The following is a 16,017-nucleotide window of genomic DNA, read 5'->3' on the forward strand; positions in this document are numbered from 1 at the left end:
ACACCATACAGCTACACTTTATTGACAACAATATATTTAATGTTTGGGGTTTCTGGCGTTTATCAGTCTAATGGTATGTATTAAATATGGCGTTTGGGGTTTTTGTTTTGTGTTTTTTTAATTGAATGTCTGAGTTGTTGTATATATAGGATATTTGGCGGTTTTTTAGGCGGGATTTACTATAATTAAGTTTGGCGTTTTATATCTAATGGCGTTTTTAGCAGAATGCTGTGTGATTTTTGTTTTGGCGTTTTATTTTCATGAGATGGTGTTTTGTTTGGAGTAGTCAAAAGACGCTTTTACCCTTAATGAAGCGCGTCCACGTAATAAAATTGATGTTATTTACGAAAACGCCACCGCGCCAATCTAGTCCATTGATTGTTTTGATCGGACGATCGATAAGCGTTCTCACCGTTCTCACACTTTTGAGAATTTAATCTAAATCCTGACCCTAAGTATACATATATGAGGACAAGTTAAAAATATATTATTTTTAACACATATCGCTTTTAAATTATCTATATATATATATATATATATATATATATTGAGAATAAAAATATATATAATTACAAACAGAAAATACAATTTGAGTTAATGGTAACGCGACGAACGGGTGAGATCCGACTATAATGGGCACGACCCACACATGTCTCGGATATGCACATCTTACTCGTGCGAGGCACAAAGCTGCAATAAGAACTAAATCCGATAATACAACTCACACATTTACAAAATCATATATATTTTGTAAAATATATATATTAACAATTCAAGAACATATACTACTAAGACAAAACAAATACATAAAACAAGATGGATAAACTTGTAATTAGTAAATCACAAGTTTAGGTGATTAACATACGTAGAACATTTATAGGTTATGTTGCAAACCAAGAAGGGACCGGTGAAGTTTAGGACGCACGAAGACGCCAAACAGTGAGTTCATGTCCCCACTTTTAAACATTTTCCTGTTTTCAAAACTTTGGGGAAAATACATGTACAAATGATATGTTAAAACTAAGGAATGATACAATAGATCATGTGCGAATAGGGGATACGTAAGCACCATTAATCTAAGTTTAGACCAAGGAACAAAAGGTTAGATCTAGCGGGTTTTGGCAGCCTCACTCTTGGTACACATTGATCCACACGGAAGAGCGCTTTTGGGTCACAGTCGAAGGGTGATCGACGTATAAATCGCCTAGGTTTGGATGCTTCCTATGTCGTCACACATGTTAATGTCCTAGCTAAACATTAGCGATCTCGATTTCCTTACATTTTACATCTTATCATACATCTTATTTACAAAGTAACATACCACTTTTCATACAAATACATCTCACATTTACAAGTAGACATTTTATGCAAACTAACTGCATGAATTCACATCAACTTTGTTGACGATTTTTCAAACTTACATGTATTTCAGGTAATGAGTGGAATGCTTTGCGGTCCTATGCTTCAAGAAGTCATGTGTCGGTACTCCATGCCACTTTTGTAGGATTTATCATCATATTCCGCCTCCTTGCGGCGACATGAGGAATAAATCATTGATCATTTGGAATTTGAAATGTGTTGTAAACTTTTAAACTTATTATCTTTTGAAGTGATGTAAACACTTTACTTAACTTATGTTTTGAAACTTGAATCTATGAATGACATTTGGAGTTTATTTTTATTCATATAGTATGCTTGGTTATTCGTATGCAATGAGAATCAATCACGATCACACCTCGCGTTTCCGCCTCTGAGCGGATGTGACATGTTGAGGTGCAAATTGTTTTACCTTGTGACCCGAGCAGAAGGTAAAGTAAGAGAATGTTCTCTGCTATCATTATCGGAACTAAATGTAACAAAATGAGAGTTTACTTTCCGACGAACTCTTCGGCGGCCGGAAACTGCCTCCGACGGTTGTGTTAGATCATCTCCATCATTAACTTTCACAAATCTGAGTCTCTTTTAGTTCATCTTAAAAATAAATCCATTGTACTCTCTGTTTGTTTACACACACCTCTTTTGTCTATTTTCTCCATTAATTGAAGCAGTGTTTATAAAAAATTCAACGAAATTTGAGGTTTTGGTGAGAAATTTGTTGACGAAAAACAGAGATCTGTTTCAAGTTGTGAGAAATTATGGTGAGAGAGAGAGAAAGAGAGAAAGGGAGAGTTGAAAGTGTTTATAAGATAAGATTTTCTTTTTAATTTATGTCTATTTATTTTTTTAATTTAAATCAGATTTTAAAAAAATGACAATACAGGTCATCATGCCACATGGGATAATAATTGACAAGTAGGATAACAAAACTAAGTTAGTGGCTAGTTAATAACAGACACAACACATAAAGTGTTAACTTATAAGTGGTGGGAGTTAAATTGAAAGTTAAGAGTGACAGCGGTCAATAACGAATAGTCGTGGATGATAAAAATCCATTAACCCTTAAATAGTTATCTAAGGTTAATTTTAGTAAAAGTGTTAAATTGATATTTTGAGGATTTATTTTACGTTGCCTTTTTTAACCCTTGCATTTGGGTGGAAAATTGTTTAACTCTTAACGTTATTTGACCCTGAAAATTAAAAAAAAAATGAAAATATAATGGTGTATAACGTGTCAGGGTTGGTCTGTTAGGCTTAGGGCTACTAGAAAACAAGGCCTCTAATTTTATTTTTTTCATTTCACATATTAGACTTGTTTTTTTTTTGGTCATTTAAACAAAGTGTCTAGACTCAATATTTAGGATTTTACTTCAAGAGTCAACACAATCCATGCACACATGATACTAAATCCAAAAGCAGCGACACAACACACCAACCCTCGTTACTTGCGACGTCTTTTGAGTAAGCAATGTGAAATTGATTGTGGACTGGGCGAAATTAGGGCCGACGTTAAAGGTAATCATCACTATGGTTATTCAGTCTCTCACATCTCAATCTCAATTGCAGATTCTCAACACGTAACGACTAATTTTTCATCATCTACTAATCTGTATGTGTGTGTATTCAGCAACCTTAATAAAATCACTAAATCACTATTCAGTTTTGCGAATTGAATGATTTAATATAAAATATTTGCGATTTTGATTTGGTATTGGTGATTCTATTGATATTTTTTTAGGGTTGTCAAGTATTCAAAAGTTAAAAATATTGACCAACATTATTCTCTCCATATATTTTGGGATACTCTTTATTTTCTTTCCTTTTATTTTTGCTTAATTTATGCCTAGAAGAGCTCTTTGCTCTGTATAAAGCCGATGTTTTTTGTTCCTTTGGATGCATCCCTATTTTCAATAATACACATTGATTCCTTTATGGTATCAGAGTGGTATTGCTCGATCCAAGAAACCAAACCCTACCCGAACTAAAACAAAATTCTAAATAAGTCGATTGATTCAAAACTCAATGGCAGGAGATGAAGAAGGAAGCTTTGCTTCGAAGATGATAAATAACGAAGACGGGAACCAACCGACTGCTAACATAGCAGGTAAACTCGAATCTAATAGTAAATGGGTCATGGACTCAGGTGCGACTATGCACATAACGCATAGAACCGATTGGTTGGACAATGAGGTAAAGACATCAAATGAAGTACCAGTTGTCATACCAAACGGTCAATCCATATCGGTAGAAGGAATGGGAACATGTACTTTACCCAATGGAATAAGAATCAGCGATGCTTTGCACGTTCTAAGGTTCAGATGTAACCTCTTGTCCGTTAACCGATTATCCAAAGATTTTCAATGCACCGTGACTTTTTTCCCCACCTTTTGTGTCATGCAAAGTTTGAGCTCGAAAAGAATAATTGGAGTAGGTAAATGCAGAGGTGGACTTTATGAGATGGACATGGTCGGGATTAGAAGGAAGGCTATGGTGACAACTCTGGATACTCCACAAGCGCTTAGGACATGCCTCACATGATAAACTTTTGAAATTTGATTTTGCTAAGAACTTATCTGCAAAAACAAATGCTTTGGTTTGTGATCCTTGTGCTAGAGCCAAACATACGAAGTTACCTTTTCCTGTGAGTTCTATTAAAACTAAGGATTGTTTTGAACTTATACATTACGACATATGGGGAAAGTATAGAACTCCATCACTTACGAAGGCAAACTATTTCTTGACGATCGTTAACGACTATAGCCGATCAGTTTGGGTATTTCTTTTGAAGCACAAGTATGAGGCAGGTGACTCCTTAATTGCTTTTCATAGATATGTTAAAACTCAATTTAATAAAACCATTAAACGTATTCCGTGTGACAACGGTGGAGAGTTCACATCCATCGTATGACAAATTTTTACACTAAACACGGATTTTACTTGAAACCACGTGTCCACACACACCTCAACAAAATGGTGTGGTGGAACGTAAGCACCGACACTTACTTGAAACGGCTAGAGCATTAAAATTTGAAGCAAAATTACCCTCTAGATTTTGGGGAGAATGTGTACTGACCGCTGCGTACATAATTAACCGCTTGCCCTCAAAATCTATTGAAAATAAAACCCCTTTCAAAATAATTTTTAATGAGAAAGGCGATTATGATCATATGAAGGTGTTCGGTTGTCTAGCATATTACAGAAGTACCGAGACTGATGGGGATAAGCTTGAGGAAAGGGGGAAACCGGGTGTATTCTTGGGATACCCACCCGGGACAAAAGGGTACAAAATTTTTGACACTCGCAAAAACAAAATCATCATTTCAAGGGACGTAAAGTTTTTTGAAAATATTTTCCCTTATGAGTCTACCAAAGCTTTCGAACATGATCAGGGGCGAGAGATGTTTACATTCCACCTTGGTATTATGATAATGAACAAAATCAAGTTTTGCATCAAAATGGGAGTCAAGAGCCTCCTGGATGTGAAAGAGACAGTGGCGAGATCCATGACAACAACATACATGATAGTTGCCACATGCATGAGAATGATGGCATCATGCAAGAAAATGGCAACCTGGATAATGGCCAAGAAACAAGCCAAGAAAACTCGACCGATGAATCGGAGCACCGCATTCAGCATGAAAACGAGGTGCCAGTTAGAGAAAAGAGAGAACAGGTCCGGTCCAGGAGACTCGACGGGTATGATGTTAAACTCCCACCATCCATCGATCCCGATTTACCCGCTCCCGATCAAGGCTCTTCGACGGTACACCCTATGGCTAATTATATCACTTATGAAAAATTTTCAGACTCACATAAAGCTTTTCTCACGGCCATTGATAAAAACAATGAGCCGAAAACATTTAATCAAGCTGTACAGGACAAGAATTGGAGAGAAGCCATGAAATAAGAGATACAAGCTCTTGAGTCTAACGAAACTTGGACAATTGAAGAGTTGCCACCCGGAAAACGTGCCATAGACTCCAAGTGGGTGTACAAGGTGAAGCACGAACCAAATGGGGAGATTGAAAGATACAAAGCAAGATTGGTGGCCAAGGGATTCACACAAATGGAGGGCGTTGACTTCCATGATACCTTTGCTCCGGTTGCTAAGTTGGTGACAGTTTGAAGCCTTCTAATGGTTGCTGTGAAACAGGGATGGCACGTACACCAACTTGATGTAAACAATGCTTTCCTATATGGAGATTTGCATGAAGACGTCTACATGAAGATACCTGAAGGATTCAGGAAACAAGACACCAATATGGTTTGTAAGCTAAAGAAGTCACTTTATGGGCTAAAGCAAGCGTCAAGGAATTGGTACCAAAAGTTCACCAACTCCCTACTAGACATTGGTTTTAAGCAGACGGGAGCCAATCACTCTTTGTTCATCTTTAGAGAAAAGGATATTTTTGTTGCTGCGCTAATCTATGTAGACGATGTTATCATTGTGGGAAATGCCTTAAACAAAATACAAGAGATCAAATTGTTTCTTGACAAGAAATTTAGCATAAAAGACCTTGGACCGTTGAAGTTTTTTCTTGGCATTGAGGTTGCAAGAACAAATGAAGGCATGGTGTTAAGTCAAAGAAAATATACACTTGACATACTTGAAGAAACAGGAATGATGGGTTGTCGACCAAGTCCATTTCCCATGGAGCAGAATTTAAAGCTTGGAAAGTGTGAAGAAGAACCAAAGATTGACTCTAATCAATACCGAAGATTGGTAGGAAAGCTCCTTTATTTGCAAGCCACGCGACTCGACATTGCTTATGCTGTAAATGTCCTGAGCCAGTTTGTTGGTGATCCAAGGAAAAGCCACATGGAAGCCGCTAACAGAGTCCTTCGATACCTCAAGTCGACCCCTGGGCAAGGTATTTTGATTCCTAAGGAAGGAGGTACACGTCTCACGGCTTATTGTGACTCTGATTGGCTAGGTTGTCCCATCACAAGAAGGTCGAGATCAGGTTATGTTCTACTTATAGGAGGAGCCCCAGTGTCATGGAAATCGAAGAAGCAGTCTGTTGTTTCCCGATCATCGGCCAAAGCTGAGTATCGTGAAATGGTTAATACGGTTAGTGAGATTCTATGGATGAGATGGCTTTTGAGCCTCCGCGGTGTTCCTCCCACCGGTCCAACACCCCTCTTTTGTGACAATCAGGCTGCTCGTCACATAGCTAACAATCCAGTATTTCATGAGCGTACTAAGCACGTGGAGATGGACTGTCATTTCGTTAGGGAACGTGTGGAGTCAAAGGAAATACAACCTATGAAGATTGACACTAAAGCACATATTGCAGATATTCTTACAAAGCCATCGGGGACACATCAATTCAAAGTTTTACTTGACAAGTTGGGCGTTCGAGATCTCCACGCTCCAACTTGAGGGGGAATATTGACCGACATTATTCTCTCCATATATTTTGGGATACTCTTTATTTTCTTTCCTTTTATTTTTGCTTAATTTATGCCTAGAAGAACTCTTTGCTCTGTATAAAGCCGATGTTTTTTGTTCCTTTGGATGCATCCCTATTTTCAATAATACACATTGATTCCTTTAAAAAAAGGGGATTGGACGATTGGTGATTCGTATTGCTGGTTTGCTTGCTTAGAAGACACTACTCATGTTAGTTATTGAAAATGGTTGATTTGCTAATTTTCTTTATACCAATTTAACAGAGCCTTGATTTTGTAGTTCGCTTATGGCTTTAAAAAATGTTAGACTTACCCTATAACGTGTAACAGTGTATAATATATTCAACTTAAATAAAAATATGCACGTAGTTATCATATTGAACTATTTGTCCTATAATTAACTTCAACATAATCACACACGTAGTTATCGTATTTAACAATTTATCGGTTCACTAAATATATTCATCTACAAATTACCTGTACAAAATATATTTACCTACACTACCTGTACAAAATTTATTTACCTACACATTCATGCACTTCAAATCCGATTTTGCCTTTGAAATGGGGAGCAACGGCTTAGTCGAGTTGTAGACAAGAGTTGTTGGAGAAGGTGCCCACTTAAATCTTTTCCAACTCTTTTAAGGATACCTTTGCTCCCCTCCATTGACAGTGACCCCTGATTCGGTCAAACTTATAAAAATTCCCACTTCGAATCACATCTTTTTCTATTTATTCCTACACCCTTCGTATTAAATTTTTTAATGACAAATTTACTTTAATCTTTGTTATATATGGAATTTGAATCCAAGAATTCTCTCTTTAAAGTCTAAATGTTTTAAAAGGTTTTGTCTTACTAATAGATTATCATCTCATTTCCTTCGTATTGAATGTTGAAAAAATCATGAAAATAGATAAGTTGATCAAGACTTTTAATAAAATAGGTGTTGGCTTTGTGAATTTGTAAAAATATGCAAACTAATAAAATAAAAGACAAGTAAGCAGAGACTCGATACCTTTTTTGCCCGTACTTCGACTTTCTGGCACCTTTTTAGCTAATAAAAAATATATGTTTATCCACATCTCACCAAATAACCAATAAAAAAATTACAAGAGTAAAGTATTGTACTATTTCTGCCTATGGCTCAAAGAGAAAGCACCATTTTTGCCAGCACAAAAAAAGGGAATGCACCAATAAAAAATTACAATTGTAAAATTGCAGGCCCTAAGGCATTCACATCCCATCCACCATCTCATCCCTTATCTTCAAAATATAATAATACACTTCAAAAAAATGCATTATATCTCATCTACCATTTCAATCCACCAACCTTAAAATATAAAAAAAAATGCTATAATAACTTTTCATATATGAAAAACTACAATTCATTCTCCACCAAATTATGTGAGTGTATAAAAACGAGAAACATAACAAAATAATCATTTGTAAGTAAGATAAAGAAAAAATGGTGAACGAGATGTGGGAGGTTTTTCAAAACTAGAGATAGATTTTGAAAAGTATGATTTTTATCTAAATTGTGAGAAAAAAATATGGAGGGGATGTGAATGCTCTACGACTACATGGTATGGGATGCCACCCCCATGTCACCTCACCGATTTTCAAACAATAGCGGCCCCTCCTCCCTCTCCATACCGCCGGCCCCATAAGGGGGCGTCATTGAAGGGTCGTGAGCATAATAACGAAGGCTAACAGGAGGGAAGAGAAGGGTGCCCGTGGATTAAGGTGTGTTTGGTGGTGTGTTTAGAGAGAGAGAGAGAGAGACAAAGAAGGTGTTTTAGATAGAGAGAGACCTAGGAGTTTCAGGTTTGAGTGAGGAAGAAGTGTGTATGGATTTTAGAGTTTGTAACTGAGCTTAAAAATTAGAAGTGGGTTAATATTCTAAAGTCAATGTCTATTTTGATAAATATGTCGGTTAACATGTCTATTTCCATGATTTTCCCTAAACTTTCGTGTATATATTTTGTTAGGAAAATATATACGTAATGGTAGTGCATGCTTGATTTGCTTGTTAATGAACACCATGTTGGGCCACTAAACCCGACTTTACAAAAAGTTAGTTTGGACTAGCTCGCCAACCTAGCTAGACATATCATTTCCACTTACTCTTTTATGATAATTAGTTTATTACATGTATGTACAGTGCTGACTAATAACTAAGAGGGTCATATATATTTTTCTAATATAATTTCCCGATCACCTAGTATTATAAAATATCTTCAAGCTGCCCTATATATAATCGAATACATTGATCTCTCACCTCCATTAAACCACTCCTCTCCTCAATAACAAGAAGAAAAACAACATCATGATTCCATCCACCACAAATATTGATATCCCCGTTACGGGCCCGCAACCAGCAGCAACGAGATATCCAACACCCATCTATGTGATTTTGCTCAAATGCCTCGACTACGTCCTTAAAATATCAGCACGAGCTATTCGTGCTGGTATAGTGGTGCCTGTCCGCCACATGTGGGCTTATTGTTACCCTCAAGTGGTATTTATGGGAGAACATGTCGTCATGCCTCGTTCTGCACTAGCCTTTGTTATTGGTGCTCTTATTGCTTTTGCGGAAATCAAAGCGCAAGGCCAACCCGGCTTCCCTTTTACAACTCACCCTCATCTCATCAGGGTCTCTATTAACAGTGTCCTAACTTACGGTTTGGCTTGCGCAATCGAACTCATTGTTTCTGCAATAGGTCTTGATCGCACTTCCTTTTTTGCCATTATTGCTCGAATGGGAAAAATAGGTTCGTTGTGCACTTTGGCGGTATCGTTGGCATGTTTATTCTATCTCTGATCATACTAGCTAGCAACGGGGAAAAAAGAAGCTAACTTCATGTTGTCTGTGTTGTTCCAAGGCATATAGATTCAAATAGTATCCGTATTGTATTATATCGTTTGATATTGTATTTGTAGATACCCGTGCTTCATTTAATTATGGGTTATGCATGTGTGGATGATATATGTTTCTTTTAATTATATTCATCACTATATATATCAATCCCTTTCCACCATAGTTTTAGTTGTTTCAAAATAATGCTCCGAGTACAAAAGTGACTAAGCGCGTTCTGAGACTCGTTCCTTTATATTATACTTCTCCTAGTGACATTAACCATGCACGACCACTACCAAAGACATAACCATGTACAGCGCACGTGCATGGGTGAGTCCATCAACTTTTCCCCACATTTTACCATGTAACATTATATTTAATATATAATATATGTTCATTATTGTAATTTACCTAACAAATGAACATTGACTTAGGGTGAAGGGGGTGCTCACCTAATAGGTGAGTCCCCTCTCTTACGCCAAACCAATCCGCGTGTGCCACGTCAACTCCCCTCTTAAACTCCCCTAACACCCTAAATTGATGGCGGCACTCCCCTCTTAGGTGAATTGGTTTTTTTTTTTTTTTTAAAAAAAAGAAAAGCATTGATTGGTCCCCTCTCCCTCTCTCCTCTCTCTCTCCTCCCCCTCTCTTCGGTGCCTCCATGCTTCCCCGATTTCATCCCCCGCCTTAATGGCGGTACCCCCCTAATCGGCAAAATCCCTCCCCGCTTGAAGTCCCTGAAGACGCCCCGAACCCCCTTAGTTACTCTCTATATATCGTTAAATGGTAAATATTCGTTAGACGTACTTATCATTACTAGAGAATACGGTTTCTGTTGAAATATTATATCTTTATCATCCATTTGGGCTTAATATGCATCTGGTTATTTATTATGCTAATATTTGGGCTTAAGTGAAAGTTGGGCTTTGGGCCTGTGTTAGTTGATCTGTTATATTTGTTATGGGTTGTTTGCAAGTTGTTGTTACAGGTAAATATCTAAGGGGCTTGTTGTAACATTAGGGACTGCGGCTGCCATAAAGTGATAGTTGTGGTTCTGGTTGTAACATGCTGTGATCGAGAATATAAAAGGGCTTGATCAGTTAGAGAGTTCCAGATCTCTCTCATTTTTCACTTTCACTGTAATAGCTAGGGTTTGTTGAAGTTCTTCGTTGTATCTTTGAATCTCTCATCTGTTAGAGAGATTCCTGTGTATTGTTGGTATAGGTGATCATCTGTGGATGATCATCATCTCTGGTTGTATCGTTCCTTTTGTATTGATCTTACAGTTGTAAGATCTTAGGGTTTGGGGGGAACTTTTTCTGGTTTGGGTTAATAATATTTTTGGTCACGTTTTGTCGCTATTTCTTTGTCTGTGTTTGTTGATTTGCTGTTAATCCACCATAATACCATTGTTTTAACATGGTATCAGAGCTATTTAGCTCCTGGTGTTGTTGAGTCTTGGTTATTTCCGCTGCTTTCTTGTCTAATATTTGAATATTTTTTGATTTAGGGTTTCTGTCTTGGAAACTGGCGATTGAAGGCAGATCTTCTCAGATCTGTGTTTCTGGTGCTTTATCTGCTCTTGCTGGTTATAACCCTAAGTTAGGGTTTGGTGTTCTTCTTGTGAAACTCCTGTGTTAGTCTCTGAAACCTTGTTGTTTTAGGGCAAACTAACCAGAAGAGTTCTTGTTCTATTGATATTTTCTTAATCGGATCTTGTAGTTCTTGAAAACTACAGATCTGGTTTTGTTGAAGATATTTGCACCCACTGTAAGATCGTTCTTATCTCTTGTTTTTCCTGTTGTTGGTTTAGTTGAAGTCGGGGTAGTGAGGACCGGCACATATATTTGTTCTGTTTTTTTTTTTTTTTTTTTGTTATTGTTTGATTTCTTGTGTTAGAGTGTGGCTCCTGAGTAAAGGCTTGTCCAGGCACCTTTTGAGTGATGAACCTGGAATCTGGTCCCTGACTCAGTTTCGCCCTTGGTTGTGTGATTAATTGTGTTATCTGCATTATCTGTTGTTTGTAGTTGTTGTCTAATTGTTTGTGTTATCTGTTTTCCTGTTGTTTGTTCTTGGTGTTTGTTTGTTGCATCATGACTGGTGGTGAGGGAACTTCTGTTACCCTGATCAGTAAGCTAGACATAGGAGATCCTCTTTATTTACACCCTAGTGACTCGAGTGCTTTAACCATTGTTAATATGAAGTTAAAAGGTACTGAGAATTATTCTGTTTGGTCCAGTGCAATGAAACTTGCACTGGAAGCAAAGAATAAATTTGGTTTTATAAATGGTAAATGTGAAAAACCTAAAGATAATGAGGTGTTAGCTGCTCAATGGGATAGGTGCAATTCTGTGGTTTTAACTTGGTTGTTGAATTCTGTGTCTGAAGAATTGTTTTTAGGGCAGGTTTTTTCCAAACTTGCTTCTGAAGTTTGGACAGACCTAAAAGAAACCTATGATAAAGTAGATGGTTCTGTTGTCTATGATTTGTACAAAAAGATTAACTGTATTTCTCAAAACGGTAGTTCTGTGGCTGAGTATTATAACAAATTAACAACTATGTGGAAGCAGTTTGATGCGATGGTGCAACTGCCTTCATGTTCTTGTCAAGCTGCCAAAAACTACAATGATTTTACTACTTTAATCAAACTAATGCAGTTTCTCATGGGTCTTGATGATGTATATCAACCTGTGAGAACTAATTTGTTGACAAGAGAACCATTTCCTTCTGTTAAGGCTGCTTTTGCCTTAATATCTAGAGAGGAGTCACATAGGCTCACTAGTAGTGGGTCTAAGGGTCAGTCTGTATCATATGTGGCTAGGTCTAACCCTTCAAGTCAAAATACATCTAGGAGAAACTTTAAAGGTCCTAATTCAAATCTGAAATGTACTCATTGCAATATGCTTGGTCATACTGTTGATCGTTGTTTTGAGATTATAGGTTATCCCCCTGGTATGAGAAGAAGAAATTCAGGACAGTTTGCTAAAAATAATAATAGTAATAGTGGTTCAAATAATGTTGGTAATAATAAATCTGGTGTGTCTGCTAATTCCTCTAGTTCTGTTGGATCTGCTATGCCTTTTACCTCTGAGCAGATAGCAAAACTGTTAGATCTTGTGAGTGAAAAGTTTGGGGGAGAGCAGTTTAAGGCTAATATGGGAGGTGAGTCTGTTAACATGTCTAATTTCACTAGTAGTTATATGTGTTGTTAAAGTAGTTCAAGTTTTGAAACTCAATATAACTGGATTGTTGATTCTGGGGCTAATCAACACATGATTAAAACTGATAAAGACATGTTTAATTGTGTGGATGTTTCAGAATGTGGTTTGACTGTTGGTCATCCTAATGGTACTAGTGTGAGAGTTATAAAGATTGGTGATTTGAAGTTGATTAATGGTGTTGTGTTAAAAGATGTTTTTTATGTGCCTGATTATAGTGTAAATTTGTTATCTGTGCATAAGCTTGCTAAAGATAATGGAATAGCTGTGTTGTTTAATGAAGATAACTGTATGTTATAGGATTTGAAATCAAAGAAAATCCTGGTGATTGGTAAACAAGAAAATGGTCTCTACATGGTTGGTAGAAATGGTAATTCTGTGAATACTTGTTTTAATAGTGTGTTGATGTCTAATATGTGGCACAGTAGGCTAGGTCACCCTTCAGATCAAGTTCTGGCTGTTTTAAAAGGTAGTTTAGGTATTAATTCAATTAAACATGAACCATGTGAAATATGTCACAAGTCTAAACAAGTTAGGGTTCCTTTTCCTCTTAGTGAACACAAGTCTAAAACTGTTGGTGATTTAGTGCATTTGGACTTGTGGGGTCCATATAAGATTAGTAGTTATGAGGGTTATAAGTATTTTCTAACTGTGGTGGATGATTATTCAAGGGCTGTTTGGTGTTACCTTTTGAAAAACAAAACAGAGGTTTTTGAAAATATTAAGGATTTTTATGAACTTGTTCTTACTCAGTTTAAGAGTAAGATTAAAGTTTTTCGTAGTGATAATGGTACTGAATTTGTAAATAATCAGATGGTCAGTTTTTGTAATGGTAAAGGTATTATACATCAAACGTCTTGCTCATATACACCGCAGCAAAACGGTATTGTTGAACGTAAACATCGACACCTTTTAAACATAGCCAGAGCTCTGATGTTCCAGGGTGGCTTACCTTTAAGGTTTTGGAGTGATTGTATTCTGACTGCTGTTTACTTGATTAACAGGCTTCCTACGTTGGTTTTAGATGGTAAGAGTCCGTATGAGTGCATGTTTGGTTTTAAACCCTCCTTAGAACATCTGAGAAACTTTGGTTGTTTATGTTTTAGTACCATTTTAAATGAGTCGGATAAGTTTGCTTATCATGCTGATAAGTGTGTGTTAATTGGATATTCTAATACTAAAAAGGGTTATAAGCTTTGGAGTTTAGATGAGAAAAAGGTGTTTTTCTCTAGAGATGTGAAGTTTTATGAACATGTTTATCCGTTTAAATCTAAACTTGTAACAGATAAACCAGTTTTTTATAAAGATTTAAATCATATAAATTTCTTTGACTCATATGAAATGTTAACACCTGAAGTTTCTCATAATCCCGATGATGAAGAGGGTATTGCTGAGTCTCATGGTACCATCAGTGATGATCAGCAACCAGTTCCTTCTACGTCTGCCACTCCTAGTCCAGTTGAGTCGAGTCTTGGCTTAGGATCTAGTGTAGAAAGTAGTGTTAGAGTGGAGCCTGGGAGGGCAGAGGACACTGTGGTACCAACAGATGAGATCCACCCATCTGAGGGGACTATTTCTGGTCTTAGGAGATCTTCTAGGAACACTGTTTTGCCAAAAAGATTTGATGATTTTGTTCTTAATAATAATGCTAAGTATGATATAAGAAAAGTTGTGAGTTACACTTTCTTGTCTGCTGAAAATTATTGTTTTGCTAGTAAGTTGAATAAGTTGAGTGAGCCATGTTCTTATAGTGAAGCATCCAAAGATTCAAGGTGGGTTGATGCCATGAATCTTGAAATGGAAGCTTTACTTAGAAATAACACATGGGAAATCGTTGATTTACCTAAGGGCAGAAAACCGATAGGGTGTAAATGGATATACAAAATAAAATACAAAGCAAACGGTGAGGTTGAGAGATACAAGGCCCGTTTAGTGGCAAAAGGTTATAGTCAGCGTGAGGGTATTGATTTTGGTGAGACGTTTTCTCCGGTTATCAAAATGGTGACTGTTAGATGTGTTTTGAGTATAGCTGTTCAAAATGGATGGACTTTGTTCCAACTTGATGTAAATAACGCGTTTTTATATGGTGCTATTTCTGAGGATGTTTATATGTCCCTTCCTGAGGGATATTATTCAGAAGGTAAAAATAAAGTGTGTAAGCTAGTTAAATCGCTTTATGGTTTAAAGCAAGCACCTAGAAAATGGAATGAAAAACTTACCAATGTGTTGTTAGATGTTGGTTTTGTGCAAAGTGTTTGTGATCATTCCTTATATACGTTGTCCAAAAATTCTGTGTTTATCATTCTTTTAGTGTATGTAGATGAGATTGTAATAATTGGAAATAGTAATGTTGAGATTGAAAAGGTGAAACAGATGCTTAGTGATACATTTCATATTAAAGATTTGGGAATTCTTAAATATTTCCTGGGCATTGAGGTTTTATATGATGAACATGGGTTGTGTTTAAGTCAACGTAAGTATTGTTTGGAATTATTAAATGAATTTGGTTATCTAGGATGTAAACCTGTGTCTACTCCTATAGAGTTGAGTAGTTTAGTTAATTCCAAAACTGAAAATAATACTGATTGTGTTATTGATGTATCTAACTATCAAAAGTTGATTGGAAAACTGATCTATTTGTCCTTGACTCGTCCTGATATTAGCTATGCTGTTCAGTTTATGCATAGTCCTACAGAAGGACATCTTAGAATTGCATTGCGCTTGTTAAGGTATTTAAAGTCCAGTCCTGGGAAAGGCATCATGTTTAAGAAAAGTGCAGATTTTTCTTTAACATGTTATGCTGATTCCGACTGGGCTAAGTGTCTGGTCAGCAGGAAATCTGTGACTGGGTTTTGTATTTTTTTAGGGTCGAATTTGATATCCTGGAAAAGCAAAAAACAGAGTACAGTTTCTAGGTCTTCAGGTGAGGCTGAATACAGATCTATGTGTTCAGCTACGTGTGAACTTGTTTGGCTTGTTAATGTTCTAAGTGAGTTGCAAATAAATTGCAAGTTACCTATTCAGTTGTTTTGTGACAGTAGTGCAGCTATTTCTACAGCTGCAAACCCTGTTTTTCATGAAAGGACAAAGCATTTTGAGATTGATGTGTATTTTCTAAGGGAGAAAATCTCTTCTGGGTTTGTAAAAACTGA

This window comes from Helianthus annuus, chromosome 13, assembly GCF_002127325.2.
Source record: "Helianthus annuus cultivar XRQ/B chromosome 13, HanXRQr2.0-SUNRISE, whole genome shotgun sequence".
NCBI classification, from domain to species: Eukaryota; Viridiplantae; Streptophyta; class Magnoliopsida; order Asterales; family Asteraceae; genus Helianthus; species Helianthus annuus.